The sequence below is a fragment of the Thermobia domestica genome, chromosome 12 (assembly GCF_964235325.1).
Source record: "Thermobia domestica chromosome 12, izTheDome1.hap1.1, whole genome shotgun sequence".
In the NCBI taxonomy this organism is placed as follows: Eukaryota; Metazoa; Arthropoda; class Insecta; order Zygentoma; family Lepismatidae; genus Thermobia; species Thermobia domestica.
The window spans coordinates 149,580,559-149,601,562 of NC_137465.1; the positions used below are offsets into that span (position 1 = coordinate 149,580,559).

Sequence of the window (21,004 nt, forward strand, 5' to 3'; positions counted from 1 at the left end):
CTTTTGTTTGTGGGACGAGATCATTAAGAACCTTTTTTACAACCGCTTCAAAATCAATTTTTAAAAGCTGAAGACTTCACTCTGGAGTCCATCTCTTGAGCAAATTGAAGAATCTCCTATATATTAATTCGGTTTTGCTTGGTAGTAACGCGAATACAACGGGGAGAATGCTGTTTACTTCGTTAGTAGTATCTAGCTCCACATGGATGGAATATAATTGTTGAAATTGTTGGGAGCAGTTACTGAAAGTTCCATCCATTAAAAAAAAAAAAAAAAAAAAAAAACGATTCAGCAGTATACTGGCGTCCTCAACCGCAAATATTAATATTCTTTGATCTTCAAAAACGTCGTCCACTACAAGAAAATTACCGCAATCAGGTAGACTTAAAAGTTCGTCCGGAAAACTCATGTCCAAACTTGCTGCAGGATTTTGATCTGTACCTAAAGTTTCTCTTCTTAATTTACAGAGACCAGACTTAACATTTTTATATCTCCAAACTTCTGTCACCAGATCAAAACCCTTTTCTTTCAATTCCTGAACCAAGTGAAGAAAGAAAACCTGTATTGTTAAGTTAGACGATACCAAATACAAATAAAATGATGAACTGAGTACAGGCACACACACACACAATATATAGGGGGCACGGTCCTCCCAAAGCTTGTCTTCTCTCTCCAAATATTTATTGAAAATTATATGTTATTCCATATATACATAAAATGATTATATATATCGGGGGTCATTAAGGGCTTGGGACAACATAGTGCTATGCCATATTTATGTTGTTTCGAGAAAAGCAAAATTAAACAGCAGGAATATCACACAACTTAATGGAGGCAAGAAGAACACTATGATGTTTTACTGCCGTCTAACTCCGATTATTGCAAGCCTGTCTGCGTGTCACCCTCTCCCCCGGAGGTGATGATTCATTGAAGCGTCATAATCAGTGCTATCGGCTGCTCTCTCTCTCTGTGTGTGTCTCTCTCTCTCTCCCTCCTCATAACAGTTTTACTTAGTGGACGCTAAGTACACTGAACATGGATGTAAGAAAATAACAGGAATTAACGACCTGTGGAAAGAGTGGTAAAATGAACTGGACATCCCTGATTATGAGATAAGATCAATAGAAAATTCCTTCTGTGAGCCATAAACACTGGGCGCTAAATCTACGGGCGCTACATGCACGGAACCGAATATATATAGTGTGTCCGTAAAGTTGCGCAACCCAAAGTTTGATTGCGTGTATCTTTTGAAGCAAGAACGATAAAGACATGAGACTTTAAAAAAATGTAAACGTATTCTATGGAGATCATGATCAATGTTGGAATTTGTAGCACTTTTATGTAGTGACGAAAGAAAGTACCGAAAGTGTAAAATAAAAAATGTACAGAATGAGGAAAACCAATATTCAGTTGCAGAAAACTGATTTCCTGTGGTTGAATCCCTGTGTATATGTACAGTATGCATCAACATTCCATCCATTGGTGCGAAAACGTGACAAAGTTGATGCAGTGTTGCCATTCTAAAATACTATTTAATGTAAGTCCGTAAAATGGGTGTTTTTGGGCAGAAACGCGGCCCGTGGCAACGCTGTTGTCTTAAAATTACTGCAACAGGAGTGTTTTAGGTTAATTAATGATAAGCAATGAGAATTTGCACATAATTGATAACATAAGTTTTTATTCAAAAATGTACGATAAAAAAATACCCACCTGGCAGCTGGCATATATATCTGATAGTGTAAATGGTTTAGCAAATTACCAATGTCTCACATTTTACTAAAAAGAAAACTAGTGTAATCTTAATCGTGCATGAGAAAAATAATAGAGGGATATGTTTTATTTTTTATCCTTTATTAAATGTCTGTTGATAACAAAATTGTTCTTACATTATTGATAACAGTATAACTTAAGTTGAAAGATGAAGTTTATAACTTAATATTTTATCAAGAACAAGTAAATATAGTTATTGTTCATTTGAGGATTGAATCTATCTCTTTGCAATGCTCATTTTTCACAGATTTTGTTTTCAGAATACTCTATAAAAACAATACTTGTATCTATCACAGTTGTCAGGTACTACAACATTTAATTACACTCAGTAATCAGAACATTCTGTTACACTCATTCACCACATTCTTCATAATTTAAGATTCTGGCATCTACATGTTAATTTACAAAAAAACATTTTGTGATTTCTTATGAATACTCATATAGTACATACAAAAAAAATCACGCTCAGAAAGAAAATTTACAAAGCATTGTACAATCTATTGTAATATGTTCAATCCAACGGCCTTTTAGGCCATGTGGTTTTGCTCATTAGAGCTTGGGCAATGTCTTGCAGACGAAGGATTTTGTCAATAAGTGGATCAATCTTTTGTTCTAACCACTCATTGGCAGTATGAATATCATAATACTGAGTCAATATTCTTTCAGTACTGTTTCGAAAGTCTCTTAACATACTTAAGAGGAAAGGCTGCTTCTTCAGACCTTCAGCAACTCGCCAAGGACTTGAGTACTGATGTTTGACATTGTAAGGTGTCATCCATCCTTGGTTCTCTGTCAGGTCTTGAACTAAGGACTCAACTTCGAATTTGTAAGATGAATACTTTCGCATGACAGAGAAGAGGTTGTTCCCAGGGAAAGAACAACTTTGTAATAACCACTGATATTGGTCAACGAGAAGCTTCTCTCTTGTTACTTTGGGGAAAGTTTTCGGACACGACAAAAGCTCTGTCCAATCATCAAAAGCTTTCTCCATGTCACCACGGGATGACACAAAAAGAAGATTCAAGAGTAACGATGGAATTGAAGGAGGAAGGAGTTCACATAATACTGCAAAATGGTCATAACGTGACCAACCTGTCAACACGATGCCTCGAAAATTTTTAACTCTTCTCACTTCTTGCTTCATGAGGTCAAGCCAACCCACGTGATTGTCGAAGTGACGCTTAATATCAGGAATAAAAGCTGTCTCTCCAAATGCACCTTTAAACGCACTAGCAACCCAAATATTTGGGAATACTTCAGAGTACATTTGCCAGATATATGGAGGAACTAGCCGTGTTATATCCTCAATGTAAACCCACACTACAGGTTCTACCAACTTGCCTAATCCAGACTCCTGCAACTCTCTTCGAAACGTTTGTCGAAACATATCATCCCACACTAGAGGCTGGATATGATACTCATTCTTCACATGGGTCGCGACTTTCCGTACATGGTCCATAAATATGTACCTCCCATCTTTACGTTCATCATTAGGTGCTCGGTCACGATTGAGTTCTCGTAGGCGATCGTAACACTTAGAACAAGCAGCTAGATGGAATACTTCATCACACCCAATGTGGAGATACTGGGATTCGTTGTGGAGAGCCATTACTTGCCGTATCATCTCTTTAATCAACTGGAAACCTTCTGGATTTGAAGGACATATTTCCTGTGGAAACATAGTCATTTCTCGAAGGTGTTTGAATTCTTCCAACTTTAAGATAAATTCAAGGTGTCCAAATGTTTGCACAAGGGGAATAACACTCAAACTATTTTCTTTGGCCCACTTCAAAATAGTCCGTATATCCTCTTTGCTGTACGCATTGCCTGCAGAAATATTTTTCAAAATGCCATCATACGGAAACATATCTTCGTATTCAATTAGAAGAACATTAGCACCAGCAGCAGATATTAGTGAAAAGAAACCCCTGAGGAAACTAAGTTTCGGAGGAGCACCTTTAAGATCTAAATGTACAACCCTGAGTTTTGGAAGTGCCCTTTCAAAATCAGATAGTTCATATTCCTCCTGAGAATTCTCATTTCTTTTACCATCTGACTGAAGACCATTAGATCCACTAAATAGAAAACCTGTCCCCCCTACTAAACGACCAATTCTTTCCACTCTCCCCGCAGTTTCTTTCACGTGGAAAGGGTACAGCAGTCTTTTGTTAGCTGAAGAGTTAACCGGTAACCAGTAGGAATCATTGAACTTGTGTTGCTTTGACAAAGTTGGAATTATATTACTATCCAAGAGAAGAACATTCAGTATAAAAAATGAGATGATAGCTACGATGCTGACCAGAGCTAATCTTTGGTAACGAAGCTTCCTAACGTACGGTAACAATACAGCCATTGTTAAGTATAGAAATACTTAACACATCTCTCAAAAGTTACAGATTTAACTTAAATTACTAAATTGGTTTAAAATTCACAAATACATTTCTAATAAATACTGTACATAGCATACCTTTTCAGAAGAGTAAAGTATCGCAAGTTTGACTTTAATCAGCGATAAGCACCAATCACGCTGTTGGTAAGCATCAAAGTATTTTAATACTAAACTTACAAAATACGAACGTTGATGTAGGTAAAATGGCGAAATGTGATTCACTCTAATCCATTTTACTCAATACGTTGATATTAGCACATAGTATTCACGAATTTTATCTAATAATGCAAATTAAAGCTATATATGATTTATATCATGTGAACGTACAGCTGTATACATTTTTTGTTCAAGACTTGATACCAATACATTTTCTGATAACATATAACTTTATTTAACAATTATTCAGATATTAATAGATCAATTATGTTATACTTTTGAAGTCTCATTGTTATAAGGTATTGTAGCTTATATTAGTGAACTGTGTTCCACCATAGGTGTAAATTACATAATACAATAGCACATTTCACTGCATAGTTACATTACGAAATTAGTAATCTTTAATTAAATTTAAAATGTTTAAATAAGTAAGTATTCGCACGAATAGGCTTATTTGTCACAAATATTAGTATTTTAAAATTGTTGAATTAGTACCTTCTGCTAATAACATCCCACTTCAAACGAATTCAATATGTACACAAATACGTAAGAACTTCACTAATACAGCAATTCTTAATTTTCTTTCAGTGCATAACTCTCTGACATCATCTTTCTACAGGTATTGGAACCAACATCAATTTGTATTCCAATTTAGGTGAAATCTGTTGTTGCGCAGCTGCTCGGTAAAAGTCAGTTGTCATCATCGTAGGATTTTCAATCTTGAACCGTGGTAATGGTAATGGAGGAACACATGAAACCATAAAACCTGTAAAGAAATAAAAAAAATAAAATAAAATGAGTAAAGATTTCATGATAAAAACACAGCATTAAAAAACAAATTTACTAAAATAATCAGAATAGAATTCCGGTAAATTAAAAATATTTTTTTTATTAGGCAAGTATAATATATTTCAATATCATTTTATATTCTATACATATATTCTCGGGCAATAATAAAATTAAGCCATTAGATATTAGTTTAACTAGATAGATATTAGTTTAACGTCCCATGCGATGCATCGAGGCTAAGGAAAGTAACGATGATACATATAATAATGGTAAAATGAAGAATGTGGGATGGAACGGAAGAACGCCGAGAAAACTCACGCATACGGTATTGCTTAAGAGATTGGGCGGACTGAGAGAGAGCTCTTTCAATAAAAACATATAAAATTACTTTTCGAGAACACTTTTGCAACACCTATTCGGGGTGAGAAAGCCTCAAATAGGGATGCGCACGAGACAAGATTTGAGGCTGTCTCGACTCGAAAAATGCATATTTTTCTATTGAAAGAACTGTGTCTCGACTCGAATTTTGTTACTATCTTGTCTCGTATCGCGCGCAGCCCTAGCCTCAAATTTTGACTCGTGGGCAACAATGCCGTTAATACTGCGTAGAAAGAATTGAGTTAACAATCGTGGTTTCAAAATTTCAGGGACTGACTATAGTGATCGCACGGATTCGTGAAGCTTGACCTGGATTTATCAATTTCAGCATCCAATAGAGAGCAAGGGGTGTTTCGGTCGTCAACCTCCATTCATGGAATTTTGCCAGTGTTGTCTCTCGCGCTGTACGGATAACATCTGCCAAGAGTATAGTGTTGTCAGATTACCACAAAGTTCCCCATCAGGATTCTGCCGCCTACAGTCGGACAATTTGTCCATGCCCACCAGATGCCGCGGTCGGATTGCCAGCGCCGGATGCCGGCGTCTTTCAGCGCGATTTGCGACCGCGACGAATAGTTGCCTTGCCGAGCAGTCGGCAAACAGCCGGAAATGAGCATTAAATGCGCCGGCGTCGCCGTCAGAAAGTTGTCTTCCCGAGCAGTCGTAAACAGCCGTAAAGGCGCAGTAAATGCGCCGGCGCCGCCGTCGAAAAGAGGCAGGCATAAGGAGTCGGCAAAGAGTCGGCAAAGGGCATTTTATTTTACAATTTTCGACCGCTCGGCAATTTTGAACAAGAAGATCGTCGTGCCGCCGCGGACGAGTGCCGGCTGCCTCCGGCGGCCCGCCACCATCGACGGCGGCAATTCCTCTTTCCGACCGCGACTTCCTGATGGGGTTATCTTTTGTTTATTTTTGTGCTATTGTTTTATATTTCTGCTATTAATACTGTTACAGTTTAATTCTAATAATTGTTAGTGTTCGTATTATAGTTCTTTACGTGCTTCCTTTTTTGTCGCTCGTTCGCCATGTCTTCTAACAAGGGAGAGTCAAGAAGTGGCTCCGCTGAGATCAGAACGAGACAATTGTGTTTGCATTTGATATGTTGAAACTAGATGAATCCCAAAGTTATACGTGCCACCGCGAGGAATATCGTGAGTTACACCATATTTTGTAATGTGAAAGCTACAAAGCTGTCAGAATAGTTTGAACTGAGTCATTTGTTCGGAAACGATTGGGTAAATGAAAAGCTCGGAGAGCACATATCCCATCATTTCAAGGACACACTTTTTGGGATAAAAAAAAGTTTGCCCCAGGGTCCTCCGCAGGGTCTCAGACGGGGTCCAACTCAAGATTTTCAAATGACAAGGGAGTTAAGTAGCACATCGTTTAAAAGCTGTTGTAAAATGAAAGAAAATGGATTAAAAAGTCTCGACTCTCTACGACAACCCTGTTCAAAATGGCGGCAGGTCAAAGTGTAAACAAAAAATTGAAAAGTCCATGGCCACCCTTATAAGTTGGAAACGGTGAGGGAAATGTGGAAACAGGAAAGAAAGTGTGGCATGGGGCTCAGGTGGGGTCCAACTAAATTCTTTCAAATCGTAAAAGGAGTTAAGTAGGACATCGCTTGAAAGTTGTTAAATGAAAGAAGATGGAGCAAGTCTCGACTTTCTACGACAACCCTGTGCAAAATGGTGGCGAGTCAAAATGTAAACAAAAGCTTGATTGAAAATCTATGGCTACCTTGAATCCAAGATGGCCGTTTATAACCTATGTCATTCTATTACGTATTTAGAAACAATAGGAAGACTAAAGAACAATTGAATTCGATTCACTTCAACTATTATTTCATTCCGTAACAACACACATATATTTTTGTTTCTAATGCACGTTCGTCATGGTTCTCTTGATATCATTTACATGAACACACAACTCTAACTTTCTATTCATACCGCTGAACAAAAGTTTAATACCTTCGGGTATTTTTCAAATTCTGTCATACGTAGTTCATATATAAAGGACTTGCTCCACCAGTCAGGTTGGGAGCTCAATTGTAACGTATTCGTGATGATTGCATTTGTTTGCAATTTGTTGGTTTGATCGCAATATTTCATGGAATACAAAATATACAAAAACATTCATTTACAAGATTGGCGAGCAGTACCAAACCACGTGTAAGTCATTTCAGTACATTGAGCTGCGCCAAACTTCGTTGGTAACTTCGTTGGTTTGTTCACAATATTCCAAGAAATAGCATATTTATATACAAACTCATTTTTCACGCTGGCAGCCATATTGGATAACGGATGATAGTTTTTGATATTTTGTGGATATCTATTATTAACCATAAACGTAAATATCACATTTCGTTTCTCCAACATCAGTGGTTTGAGCTGGACATGCGTTGGATACATAGTGAGGCATTTTGATCTCAAGATGCTGATTTTTTAAACATTTCGCATCTTTCCGTCACCTACTCATCAACATTAATGACAAATTTGGTTTTCCTAGCTTCAGCAGTTTGGTGCCTATATTTTCGATGTAGGTTTTAAGCGGTCATCTTGGATTCAAGGTGGCCATAGATTTTCAGTTGTTTACATTTTGACCCACCGCCATTTTGCACAGGGTTGTCATAAAAAGTCGAGACTTGTTCCATCTTCTTTCATTTCACAACAGCTTTCAAACGATGTGCTACTTACAGGGCCGGATTTCCCAATAGGCCCGGTAGGCCCGGGCCTATGGGCGCAAGCTCCCAGGGGGCGCACGGCCGAGAGAAAAAAATTAAAAAATATATAGAAATAAAAATAAATAGCCATAACTTAAAATATTTTTTGAATTGATTAAAAAGAATCAGGCTAATAAAGCACTCTGATTTTGAAGTTCATTGGAAGAAATAATTGTTGGTAAAGTTCACCAATCTTTTGTTAATACATTAACGGTATTTTGTTAAGCCCAGTACCAAGTAAATTCCTCAAAAAACTTGCAATGATAAAATTGCACCGAGGAGTGGTGTTTAAGCAATTAACATATGGGCCTGATATAATTTTTTAATAAAGGTTTTTAGGAAAGTAACTTTAACCAGACTAGGGGGCGGAAAAAATTATTGGGCCTAGGGGCGCCAAAATGCTAAATCCGGCCCTGGCTACTTAACCTCCCTTGACATTTGAAAATTTTTAGTTGGACTCCACCAGGGAGCCTGTGGGAGCCCTGGGACGAGACGTTTTAACTTATAAATCGTTGTACTTCGAAAACAATGCCACACTTCCTTTCCTGTTTTCACAGTTGTCTCACCGTTTCCGATTTATAGGGATGGCCATGGACTTTTCAATTAAATTTCTGTTTACATTTTGAACTGCCACCATTTTGCACAGGGTTGTCGTAGAGAATCGAGACTTAATCCATTTTCTTTCATTTTACAACAGCTTTCAAACGACGTGCTACTTAATCCTCCTTGTCATTTGAAAATTTTGAATTTGACCCCGTCTAGGATTGTGAGGGACCCTGAATCAGTTTTTTACCCCAAAAAGTTTGTCCTTGACAATGATGGGATACGTGTTTTCCGAGTTTTCCATTTACCCAACCGTTTCCGAACAAATAACTCGGTCCAAACTATTCTGCCAGGTAAGTTTTTGTAGCTTTTACATTACAAAGTATGTTCTAACGTACATCCTGCCCGGTGGCACGTATAACTTTGGATTCGTCTAGTTATAACATATCAACTGGAAATACAATTGTCTCGTTCAGGTCTCAGCGGAGCTACTACGTGACCCTTCCTTGTAAGTTTGGTAACGTTATTCGTGCATTTCTGTTGCTTCACGTTCTCTCGAAGTGTGCGTTCGGAAGACAGCTCTAGAAGTCGTACCGAATTCTTCCACACGTACCGAAGACACGTGTGGGAAAAAAGTTTTATAAATAATATGATTGGTGTAGAGCCCAGACTTCACGAGTCTTCGTGGTTACTATAGGTCTATATCTGCATAATTATAGTCACTGTATATAGTACTTCTTGGTACAATAGAGCCACCAGTGGAATAATATGGTTATAAATCAACTCATTTAGAGCGTAAGTTCTTGTATCAAAATTAATCTATATTAAGTTTTATTTAATAAATTACAGAACCTAAATCAGAAGAGACATAAAGTGCATAATATATAAAATAACAATGGAATAATGAAATTACACTGTACTTAACACAGAAGGATCCAGGAAGGGGGAGCGAAGGATCGTTCGCTCCCTCCTGCGGTACAGGTACTCCAAAAGTCTGGTGAGAGAGAAAACTGAGGAGTGCGTCCTGGATCCACCGTCCTCCACAGGAGTGCGTTCTGGATCCACCCGTAATACTTAAAATTATTTATGTACATATCAAAGGGTATATATATATAATATATTTATACAATGTACAGTCGTGTTGAAAAATAATTTAGGAGTCTACTCCACTTTCAAAAGTTTTGTAGTAAGCACTTGTTTATAGAAAGATTTGTGCGAAACAGATTATTTTCATTATCGCTCGTAGACTTCGTTGCGACGATCATTACTAGTAATAAAAATCTTGACACTATGTTATGATTAGAAAGTCTTTAATAGAAGAAAGGGTGGTCATTTTTTTAAACAACATTGTATGTGTATGGTTCCTTTGTCGGAAAGATGATAGTGTAAATAGTTCCTTGAACTCTGTCTCTAGAGTTCCACCAAAGAACCCAAGGATTACATATATAATTCATAAACTGCAACAGTGGCGGGCAAGTTGGAGTACCATATCTGCATTTTTATATCATTTCTTTGGGGTTTAATCAAGACATTTCTATACCACTTTATTGGGATTTCATGCTCTTTATACTTAGTTTTTGATTCATTTTTCACTGAAACTAGTCCGTTTTTTTTTTTTAAGTTTTACTTACGAAACTACCCATATTCTCTCAATTTATCCTATTTATTAGTCTAAAAGCATAACCACGAAACCCCTCTAGAAGTTTTATATATGTATCGGGCATTCTAAAAACGGCACCTTAAGACCATAAGAAACTATTATAGAGAAATATGATATCCCTGCGGGGCCTCTTTCAAGCGGCAATTACATCGATTCTTTGCCAGATGGCAAGTATAGCTGATAGATACTAATTCTATCTATTAACATTTGTAAATGTCAAAATCATACTCCAGGAAAATTCACATCTCAATTTCTGTATATTGTAAAACTCTGTCCCATATGGGTTGTAGGTAGAGCGTTAATAAAAAGAGCGTCCGGAATCGACTCCCACAACCGGCTTTTATTATAAAAATTCCACTATAAAAAGTATTTTACAAAAATACTATACAGATAATTTCTCTAAGTTTGCAGGGTTAGATATAGGTGGTCTTTGACCGAGAGGTCGCAGACAGGATCTCTACAGAGCCCCGAAGCAGACTAAGCAGAGTGGCGTTATGGATCTAAAGCTCGGATGCAAGCAGTGGGTTGGTTAGGTGGCCACAGAGCCTCGAAGCATGCTAAGCGGCTGAGTTTGGAATTCCCGACAAAGCCTCGAAGCATGCTAGGCCAGGAGATAGGAAAGGCGTAGTCCCGAAGCAGACTAGAGGCCTGGGGTTAGGTTACTCCTAATGTCCCGATGCAAACAATAGGAGGGGCACCAGACAACTGGTACAGATTTGCCGTCGTCCACCAAATTTATAGAGGTTCTCGGGTGGCGGTGGCGCTGCTGCTCCGTGGGAGGAGCCAGAAGCCCGTCGTCTGCAGGTGATAGTGGATCCAGCTGGTGTGTAGAATCTTCTTGCAAAACCATGTGGTGGTGTTTGTAAAGATTAGTGTGAAGAGTTGTTTATAGACAACACCACGTGGGACATTACAATATACATACTCCTCTCTTAGTAAGCGAACTATGTATTTCTATTCACGCACATAACTTTTACCGACGCCAATAAATGGGGCCAACTACCACCTGCTTTAACTGCCATCTGTAAAGAATCGATATAACTACTTGATGGATTCGAAGATCAATGCTAATGGTCCAAAATTTATCTTCAACGTTGCCACATGGTCAAACACTGTTACTTTTGGTTGCTTGTTGCATGTGAAAAAGGCCCCAGGGGTGTACTTTATACACAACATTTTTCGCTTTATTTTGATTGAAGAATAGTTTCTTGTGGTTCATGTCATTTTAGAACATCTGATATAATTCTGCTTCATTTTTGATCCCCTATATATTTTTTTAATTTAATATCGGCGCAATATTTATTACTTCTGCTTCAGTCACTCCATGAGAATCGAGGATTCGAATGAGCAAAAAATGAAATAATAAGTTAGAAACAAAGATGAGAGTTCTCTGGGATTTTAACTTCATTCGGGAAGAACGAAAAAGAAACTTAGGAAGCAAAAAGGCTGTAAATTTTTTCAGGCGACGTCAACGAAGATGTATGTTTTGTGGGAGGGAGAGAGAGAGAGAGAGAGAGAGAGAAGGAATACGAGGAAACACTGTATTCGCTTAGAAGAAAAATAGAAAAAGAGAGAACAGGGCGGAAATACGAAAGACAAAAAGGAAGGAAAAGAAAAGAATTAAAAAAGAATGAAGAGGGACTGTGTTGAAACGTGCCAAGAAGAAACTGAGCGCACTAACGCCTCCTAGTGGCACTTTACAATACTAATAAAAACTAAAGCCTTAATATGGAAATTTTTTGCAAATTGTGATGCTGCATCTTTAGCAACAGAGGTATTTTTTTGCATTAGTTCTGCTTCCGTATCTTGAAAATAACAGTAAACGGTATTCAATATTACGTAAGTCAAGACAGAAAGAGATTTGTTTATAAAGAAATACTATATAGCCTTGAATATTTACAAAAATAAAAGTTAAAAGAATAACATTTTGGTATAAACAACGTTTCTTAGCTTCACATTTCGAAAGTCGTAGTAAAGGCACAATTTATTAGCATGATAATAAAAAGATGAAGCAATATGTTTATGCTCCGTTCAATAGACTACAGAATAAATAAAAGATAATATGTATTTACGATGCAGTTTAGTGTAACCAAAATAATAGAAAAGAGTGGAAAAAGCCATAAGTAACACGATTATATCTACCAATACACACATGATGTGGGATCGTACCAGGACCCCTCAAACCAAAGGTAAAGCCATTTTATCACGTCTTAATCAGTTATTATTATTATTATTATTATTATTATTATTATTATTATTATTATTATTATTATTATTATTATTATTATTATTATTGTTTAGTTTAACGTCACAAGATTATACTTAGATGCTAAGGGAGACGGTGATAATAATACCAAGTGAGTATCGTTTAACAGAGTGAAAACTATGACTTCCAAACTATGTGAATTAAATACTTAAACTTGGAGTAGTGCATCTATAACTACTGATTACAGTAGAGTAATAAGATCAAATACCGAACCTGTTCCTCGGACACTGAAATCACATCAATAAATTATTACTCCTTATCCCTTACTATTTTTGTTCTATGGCGATAAAGGCTGAAATCAAAAGTTTATTTCAACCACTTCCGGTTTAAATAGAGAGCTAAGGAAGGAGACGAGACCTATTCTTGGGACGGTGAAACCATTGCAAAAAAAAAAAAAACGCATCTTGATAGCATTTGTCATTTTGCTCTGCGGAAATAAATATTGAAACAGAAGTAATAGTAAATTTGAACCACATATGTTTTCGGTAGAGTGTTGTTCATAGTCATATCCACCTACACAATTCCCAGTGGCGCATTTAGGATTTTGTTTCAGGCGATGCTTTGCTAACTTTATCGCTAGAAATGTGAAAATTCTGCAAGATATTTCATATAATTTAAAATAGTAAATACAAATTCAGAAGGTTAAGGCCAGAAGACCCCCATTAAATACGCCACTGAAGGTTCCTTTACTCAATACTTCAGAGTAGTAAGCCGAATAGAATTCAGTTTCCCATATCTTAAAGGTAACCTATGTCCTCTTTTACTTACAGAAATATTTAGTCAGAATTACAAAGTATTTTTATATCAAAGTAATCAACAAGTGACTGCAGACAAATACTATCTCTCGCGATTGCACACAAAGTTCAGTTGGCAAGGACTGGGATTGAATCAAGGATCCTGTGCACCAGAGGTGAGTACTCTGCTACCATACTACCGTGGCCACGAATGCTTAGTTGTGTAAATTTTCGTATCATTCATCTCATATCAATAGTGATAGGTTGCAGGAAAATTCCCACAGTGTATGAAAATTTCACGTAAAAGATTTCAGCAAAAAAAAAAAAAAAAAAAAAAAAAGGGGGGGGTTCAAGAAAATTTAGTAAAATGTACGGAAATTTGACCTCTCTTTACCAGTGTATGTATTTTGTAGCGTATACTTCATTCTATTTGCAAGAACACAGGCGATACCTGCAGCACATGACATGCAATCGGTTAAGTTACACAGCACTTGAGATCAGGTCATACTCCTCTCTTGAAATTGTATAGAGCATAGTAGTACAATGAGTGTTACTTCTTATTATCACCTTTAAATTCGCAATAGGTTAATTTCCCTCGATATTGTGTTTAGTGTGTCTAGTGACAAACTTTAGTGAATTAAGTGAAATAATGGTAGCTGTGTATGGGTCTTATCACAAAAAAAAAATATATATATATATATATATATATATATATATATATATATATATATATAAACTTAATCTCTTTGTTGTTTTAATTCTATGTTCTCCTCTTCCATTGGCGTTTTAAGAAGAGGAAATTTGAGTAATATATGTATGTTAAGATTTAGGGAAACTTTGAATGAAAAAGGGATTTTCAGGCGTTTGAGGAGGGAAATTCTGATCAAGGTTTCTACCATAAGTGCTCACAGTGAGGTGAAAAGCACAAAATAGTATAGATTTTGCTTCTAAAATACTGATGTACGAAAATTCTTTCTTTCCATTGCTGATTTAGAAAATGAACATGAAGTAAAATTATTACATTAGTATCCTACGATTATGTCCTTTAAGCTAAAGGAGCCGATGATTAAGGTAACAGGAATACTCCAATAAAACCCACAGACACGATGTTGTCCACCACAAATTTACTTGGACGGGAATCGAACCCAGGACCCCACGCACCGCAGGAAAGCGCTCTACTACTAAGAGACCGTGCCCCAATTTAGGCCCCAAAAGAAACCGGATGATTAATGAAAATGAATGATTGTGAAGGAATTGATGGAATGAGAATGTGTGAGAAAATGGGAGAATACAGAGAAAACTCACAGACAAGATGTTGTTAGCCATACGCTCACTTAGCCTGGGGTGGAACCAGGGACCTCTCACACAGCAGCATCATTTCGGGTTTTGCTTGGGGGCAAAATCCTAGATGTCAGTATATTTTCAGGTTTTTCATTGATATATTATTATATTATGAATATAATATTTATACAAATGTCAAACTCATGGGGGTGGGGTGGCAATTGATATTTCCAGGAGCCCTAGATGACACCCCTACTGTACCACCAAAGATGAGCGCTCTACCAATGAGCCACTAACGATTTGAGTTTTAACAAAATGGATTTGCTTCACTCACAATTTCAATATTTCGAAATAAATAAATAAAAATAAAAAGCGTGAAAACAATTTTACCTTAACCCTTGGGCCAAAATATATCAATAGTATTGCTTAGTAAGAAGGACTCCCTTTCCTAGTAATTTCTTCCGAATACTCAAAGCTAGTCCATATGGTTTTCTTTAAAATGAAAAAAAAAAAAAAAAACATATATGATTATATTAAGTCAGGGCTATATAATTATTTATTTATTTAAAAATACCCAGGTATAGTGTAGGATTTCATTGATTGTTAGATGTAATACTAATGGGAAACAATATAACTTTTGAGGGTGAAAATCCGACAATATATGTAAAGATGCCACTCCAAAATTTGCTTAGTGGGATTGAGAAAGTACCCTTGAAAGAAACCAAGATGCTTGTCTACTAGGCACGAAATAGGCACCTCTCAATTACGAAACAAAACCTGCTAATCAATCACCTAGATCTTGCCTGGACAAAATTACTAATTTGTACAAAAAATATTGCCGAAAACTCTACTTATGATCACAATTGTATAAGTATCTTGTTAAAAAACAACATGTAGTTTAAGTATTAGAAGGTGGCAACACTGTTCTCAATTGTCGATCAGGAGAGCGTAACAACTCCCAAGGTCCTACTTCCATGCTCCGCTGTCAAATGGATCGGAAACGCTCTTCCACTCGAAGGGAAGGGCATGACTCTCTCACACATCTACCATGTCTCTCGCAAGAGAAGACTGAACGAACGAGAGATGAAATTGGGAAAGGAGAAGTTTCTCTTAAGACTTTTGAGGAAGAAGGAAACAAAAGGTTAACTGGGAGAAGTGGCTAAAAAGTTCCCTGCACTTCTGGATAATTTCCCCACCGGGAGCTTTTGTTAAGATTCTCACGAAATTGGCCACTTGTATCGATCTTAAATAAGATCAGCCGTTTTCACGACCAACTAAGTCTTTAAAAGTGCCATGTGTACAAGCAACATGCTTCTCGTGTGAACTTCTGATAAATATCCCTTTAAAGCATAAATTATATTTATCAGTTTCTATCAGTGATGCAAACCAATGACTTCTCATTGTTATTTAACGTAATACATATATATATATTTCTTTTCCTTCTAGATCTGTTAAAAAGATTCCCGTGTGTCTTCACATCACCAATGATTCTCGTCCTCATTTAGTTCATCTTCACAGAATTACGCATGATTAAAACCCAGATTATATAATAATAATAATAATAATAATAATAATAATAATAATAATAATAATAATAATAATAATAATAATAATAATAATAATAATAATAATAATAAATATTGAAGTAAGAATATTGGATGAAAAGTGCAGAAAATGCGATGACACATTAGAAACAATTGAACACATCACAGGGTCATCATGGCTCCCACAGACTATCTAAATAGAGACAACTACCTTGCACAACTATAACAAAAAGTATTCACCAGTTTTTGACACATAACATGGAGTTGCTCACCGATACCAAGCCACACTACAAATACCAGGCAAGTGCAGTATTTGAAAATGATTAAATACAAACTCTACTGTGATTATGAAATCAGAACAGATGTAACGTTACCTACAAACAGACCCGATGTCACTATTATCAATAAATAGACCAAGAAATAACCCTCATAGATGTACCAGTACCATTGACTCATAACATAAGTACAGCATTTAGTACAAAAATAAGCAAATATAAAGATCTGGCTGATGGAATCAAAAAGTTATTGAAATGTCAGAAAAGTACAGAAATTCTACTAATCATTATTTTAACTACAGTAATTGTCCCTAAGTACTGTGACACAACTTGAACAGATAAATGCAAAACATCTAACAAATCTACGAAAATGAGTAATACTAAATCCTGTTATATAGTCAAAAAATTCTTTGGAGAACAAGAAATCTTCAAATAATCTGCACTAGCCAGAGACGGCCATCAGATTACTAACCTGAAACCGGCTTAAACCAAGGTAAAGTAATAATAATAATAATAATAATAATAATAATAATAATAATAATAATAATAATTATTATTATTATTATTATTATTATTATTATATATGGTAAAATTTATCTATTTGATACAGGGCGGCTTTGTCGAAAGCCACATCAGTGAAAATTAAAATTTTATTGTTACCAGCTGAGGGAAAAAAAAACTTAAAATATTTGTACTAATTATTGTATACAGCGTGTAACGACAAAATGTGTACTAATTTCATTTAGCTCGTAGCATTTAAATATTTATTTGTATAGAAATGTGATTTCCCTTAAGAGCCGCCACTGATTTGATACTTATCTCCCTCTACCATTATAATTTGAATGTTTAATAATAATAATAATAATAATAATAATAATAATAATAATAATAATAATAATAATAATAATAATAATAATAATAATATATTTCGTTAAATGTGGTATAGTTATGCTCTAGTTTACATGCTAAAGGAGATGGACGATAGTAATACAAGTGAATGATAAAAAATAATTTTATTTATAAGTAGAATGGGCGTCACTGTCTTTCCGATAATCGAGACAAAATGACAAAAAATATTTCGAGAATCGAGACGAGACGGAACTTCTACAAAATTGATTCTCATCTTCTGACCAACACTAACTTTCTATATTTAAAAGCTAATGAGATTGAGAGAAAAATCGAACCGCTAGCCATGGAATCCGAACACGGGATCTCTCGTTTATGAATCAAGAACCATAAGAACTTAAGATGCATGATTCGAGAATGGGAGGTGTGGGACTACCTCAAGAAAACGCATGGGCACAACGTTCTTCACCCCAAGCCCAGATCAAATGATTTCGAATCCAGAAGTCTGCGTATTAGCAGAGCAAAGTTCAGTACAATTAACCTATTTTTCTCTAATGGAGGCTCCACGAGGTCAAATAGTTTGCTCACAAACTTTTGAAGCAAATTCTCCCGATTTAGATTTCCAGTGAGGTCACAGAACTCTTAGTGTTGCGCCAGCATCATGGAACAACTGAGAACCAACACAAATCAAGTGCTAACCCAATGCTGTCTAGAAAACCAAAATTAGCGTGTTCTTATTTTTTGCATGTACTTTATTATTTTTAAGCATTCTTTTTCCAACATTAACTTTTGAATTTAAAAGAAAAAGGAATAGAAATAAACAGTCTAGCAAGGAAAGCCTGATTATTTCTTTTATATATATAATTATTATCATTGATCTAACAATATTCCGTGTACACGTGCCTGTACACGTTACTAAAAGTATTATGGTAGCGAAAAGGAAGTCGCATGAACGTAGTATAATTAAATAAAGCAACTATTTGCCATGAAGCATGCAAGAAAGTAATTTTTAAGTTTTGAAATAATAATAGTAATAACAAAAACTTTCAGAGAACACAATCATGAAAGATAAAAGTTTATTTTTTTCTTTCATTTCGCGAAACATGTTTTATATTTAACAGGTCATACTTATAAAAACAATGTGAAAAAAATCAACATATTAAATTTCTATGGAATGCATGTATGTATCTCAAGCATAGAACCTGTTTACTCGCTTGGGAAATTACAATAAAAACAATATCATGAAACAATGATACGGATTTTTTTTTTTTTTTTTAAGAAGTGTGTGTGTGTGTCCATGAAGTAAGTTTGGTTTGTTATTAGGAATAAGTGTGTGATTTCGTATGATTTTCCACATTACATTTTAATGTAACGACGGATTATGACTACGGAGGACGCAAACTGGTACGAAGAACTAATACTTGGGATTTTTTTAATCAAGTCGTTTCATTCCAAGTAGGGTTTGAACTTGCGACCGCACGTGTAGCGTACCAAAATTGAGCGCAAGAGCCATGGTAGTACGTGAACTTAAGTGTTTCTAGAGCTTAACGTAATAGAAATATACGCTTAATAGTCAGGTGCGCAGCCAGAAATGTTTGTTGGAGGGGGGGGGGATCAAGACTACAAAGCCATTACGTCTATGTAGTATTGAACGGATATTATTCTGTGCCAGATAAGTAATTCTAAAATATTTCCACCTATATTTTCAGGAAAAAAATGATAGAACTAGATTGTTTTTAGAAGAGAAAGAATACAGATGAAGTGTAAAATTAAATGTTCTTGTTACATCAATCAATTCCCCGTTAATCAAGCAGGGGTGCCCACAAGGGGGGGGGTATGACGCAAACTGCGTCATTGAAATATTTTGGGGGGTAAAAATCTATATAAATATGTTTGAGGGAGTGTAAAAATTTAACCGAAAAGATTTTTTTTTCATGGAAGAACACCTACGGATAGACAATTGAAGGGGGGGGGGGTGCGTCATGGGCATGAGGGGGGTGGGCACCACTGAATCAAGTATAGGTTTATTAAGAAAGTGCACAAATATATGTTGTGTTAGGAAATTTGGGGGAGAGGACGTCCGGATCCAGTGGGTCCCCTGTGGGTGTGCCGTTAGCTAACGTTCCCGTGATTGTTATCAAGTGGAGGATCTGGAGTCTCTTACGGCTCTTCGCTAATTTCACCTCATACAATAATATAATACTATTATTATTATTATTATTATTATTATTATTATTATTATTATTATTATTATTATTATTATTATTATTATTATTATAAACGAAAATACAAACATTGAAGGATATCGAAAATATAGAAAGCCAGGTAATAATTATAAAACGTTATTAAATAAAACAATAACCGTTTCAAAATATTTTCTTATACACCTGATATTTGGGTGTGCAGTTTGTGACGCATAATTGTTGGCACCCAAATTTATACGTTATACGGTAGTCCTTGAAAAGAATTGTTAAGTCATGTAAATAGCATTTTGCAGATAATACGTGGGTCACTTTTTACATTTTGGATATTCTTCATTTAAAAAAAATAGCCCTTATATAAACAAATATAATACAAGCTAGATTTAAATGCTGTAACTGTTCCTTTCAAAAAATCTTATATATTTCATTAAAATAAAAAAAAATGTGAAGGGAGCGGTCTTCACATTCCAGCAATGATACCGCTGCACTATCATCATTGGTTACGCCAGTGTATGCTCATACGCTAGAACATGTACATTCCCATAAAAATTCATCGATCTTATTTATATTTATGCTAGTATTTTTTTTTTTTCAAACAAGAGTCTTCAGCTCATGCCACATTCTCTGAGCTGAATCAAGTCGTTTTCTTCTCTAAAACACAGAATTTGAAATGAATACACAGTTTAACTTAATTATTCCTGTGGATTGACCATTTTACACATTACTGTACCGGTCTCCACAAATATCGTGCTCAGAAGCGTTTCTCATCGGGAAACCAATTTCGACTCACAGACTATTTCTACTGGCCGTACAAAAATCCAATTATCGTTTAGAATGAAGATTTAAGTTCTTAACAATCTCAGACCATGTATTCGTATTGGGTCTACATTATTTCTTTTTAAAGCCAATTTTAGCTTACTTTTTGTTGAGAAAATACTGTACCTCTCTTAAAAAAAAAGTTTAGCAAGGCATTTAAAAGAAATGAATTAATCATGAACATAACATGGACTATGACCTGAACTTGACCTAAAATGCAAATTTATACAGCATCTATAGACGTAAATCCAGACAACAAAGAAAAATGCTAAAATATGTAACAAATACTCTTATATCTAAACAACCATTAAGCATCACGAGAAGCACATTTAAAACATTGGAATTAGTCTTAGCACTAGAAGATTAAAGAAACAATAAATTTCGTAGTCCCATTAGTCATGGTTATGAATTGATTGTTTTCATTTTAGCATTCTGCGACATGTCTATTTTCACAAGACCTCTTCAGATATCTTTGTAGTCCTCACCGATGCACTGGTCTTAAAAGTATTTTGCACGAATAATGATTTTAATTCAGTATAATAATAAAGCAAATTCTTTCTTGTTGAGCTACATAGCGGGTGATGCACAACACAGTTTACATCATGGATAATTTGATTGTACCTGTATGTACTCC

The 21,004-nt window shown here is 35.7% G+C and overlaps 1 pseudogene across 1 annotated transcript in view; it reads right to left on the reverse strand.

The window, feature by feature from the left end:
* Positions 1–1,832: 1,832 nt before the first annotated feature.
* The window catches only part of LOC145666731 (hexosaminidase D pseudogene), a 103,141-nt pseudogene continuing 83,969 nt past the window's right edge, over positions 1,833–21,004 (reverse strand). The window contains exon 2 of the transcript XR_014127810.1: positions 1,833–5,081. The product of XR_014127810.1 is annotated as a hexosaminidase D pseudogene (transcript). The remainder of the gene's footprint in view (positions 5,082–21,004) is intronic.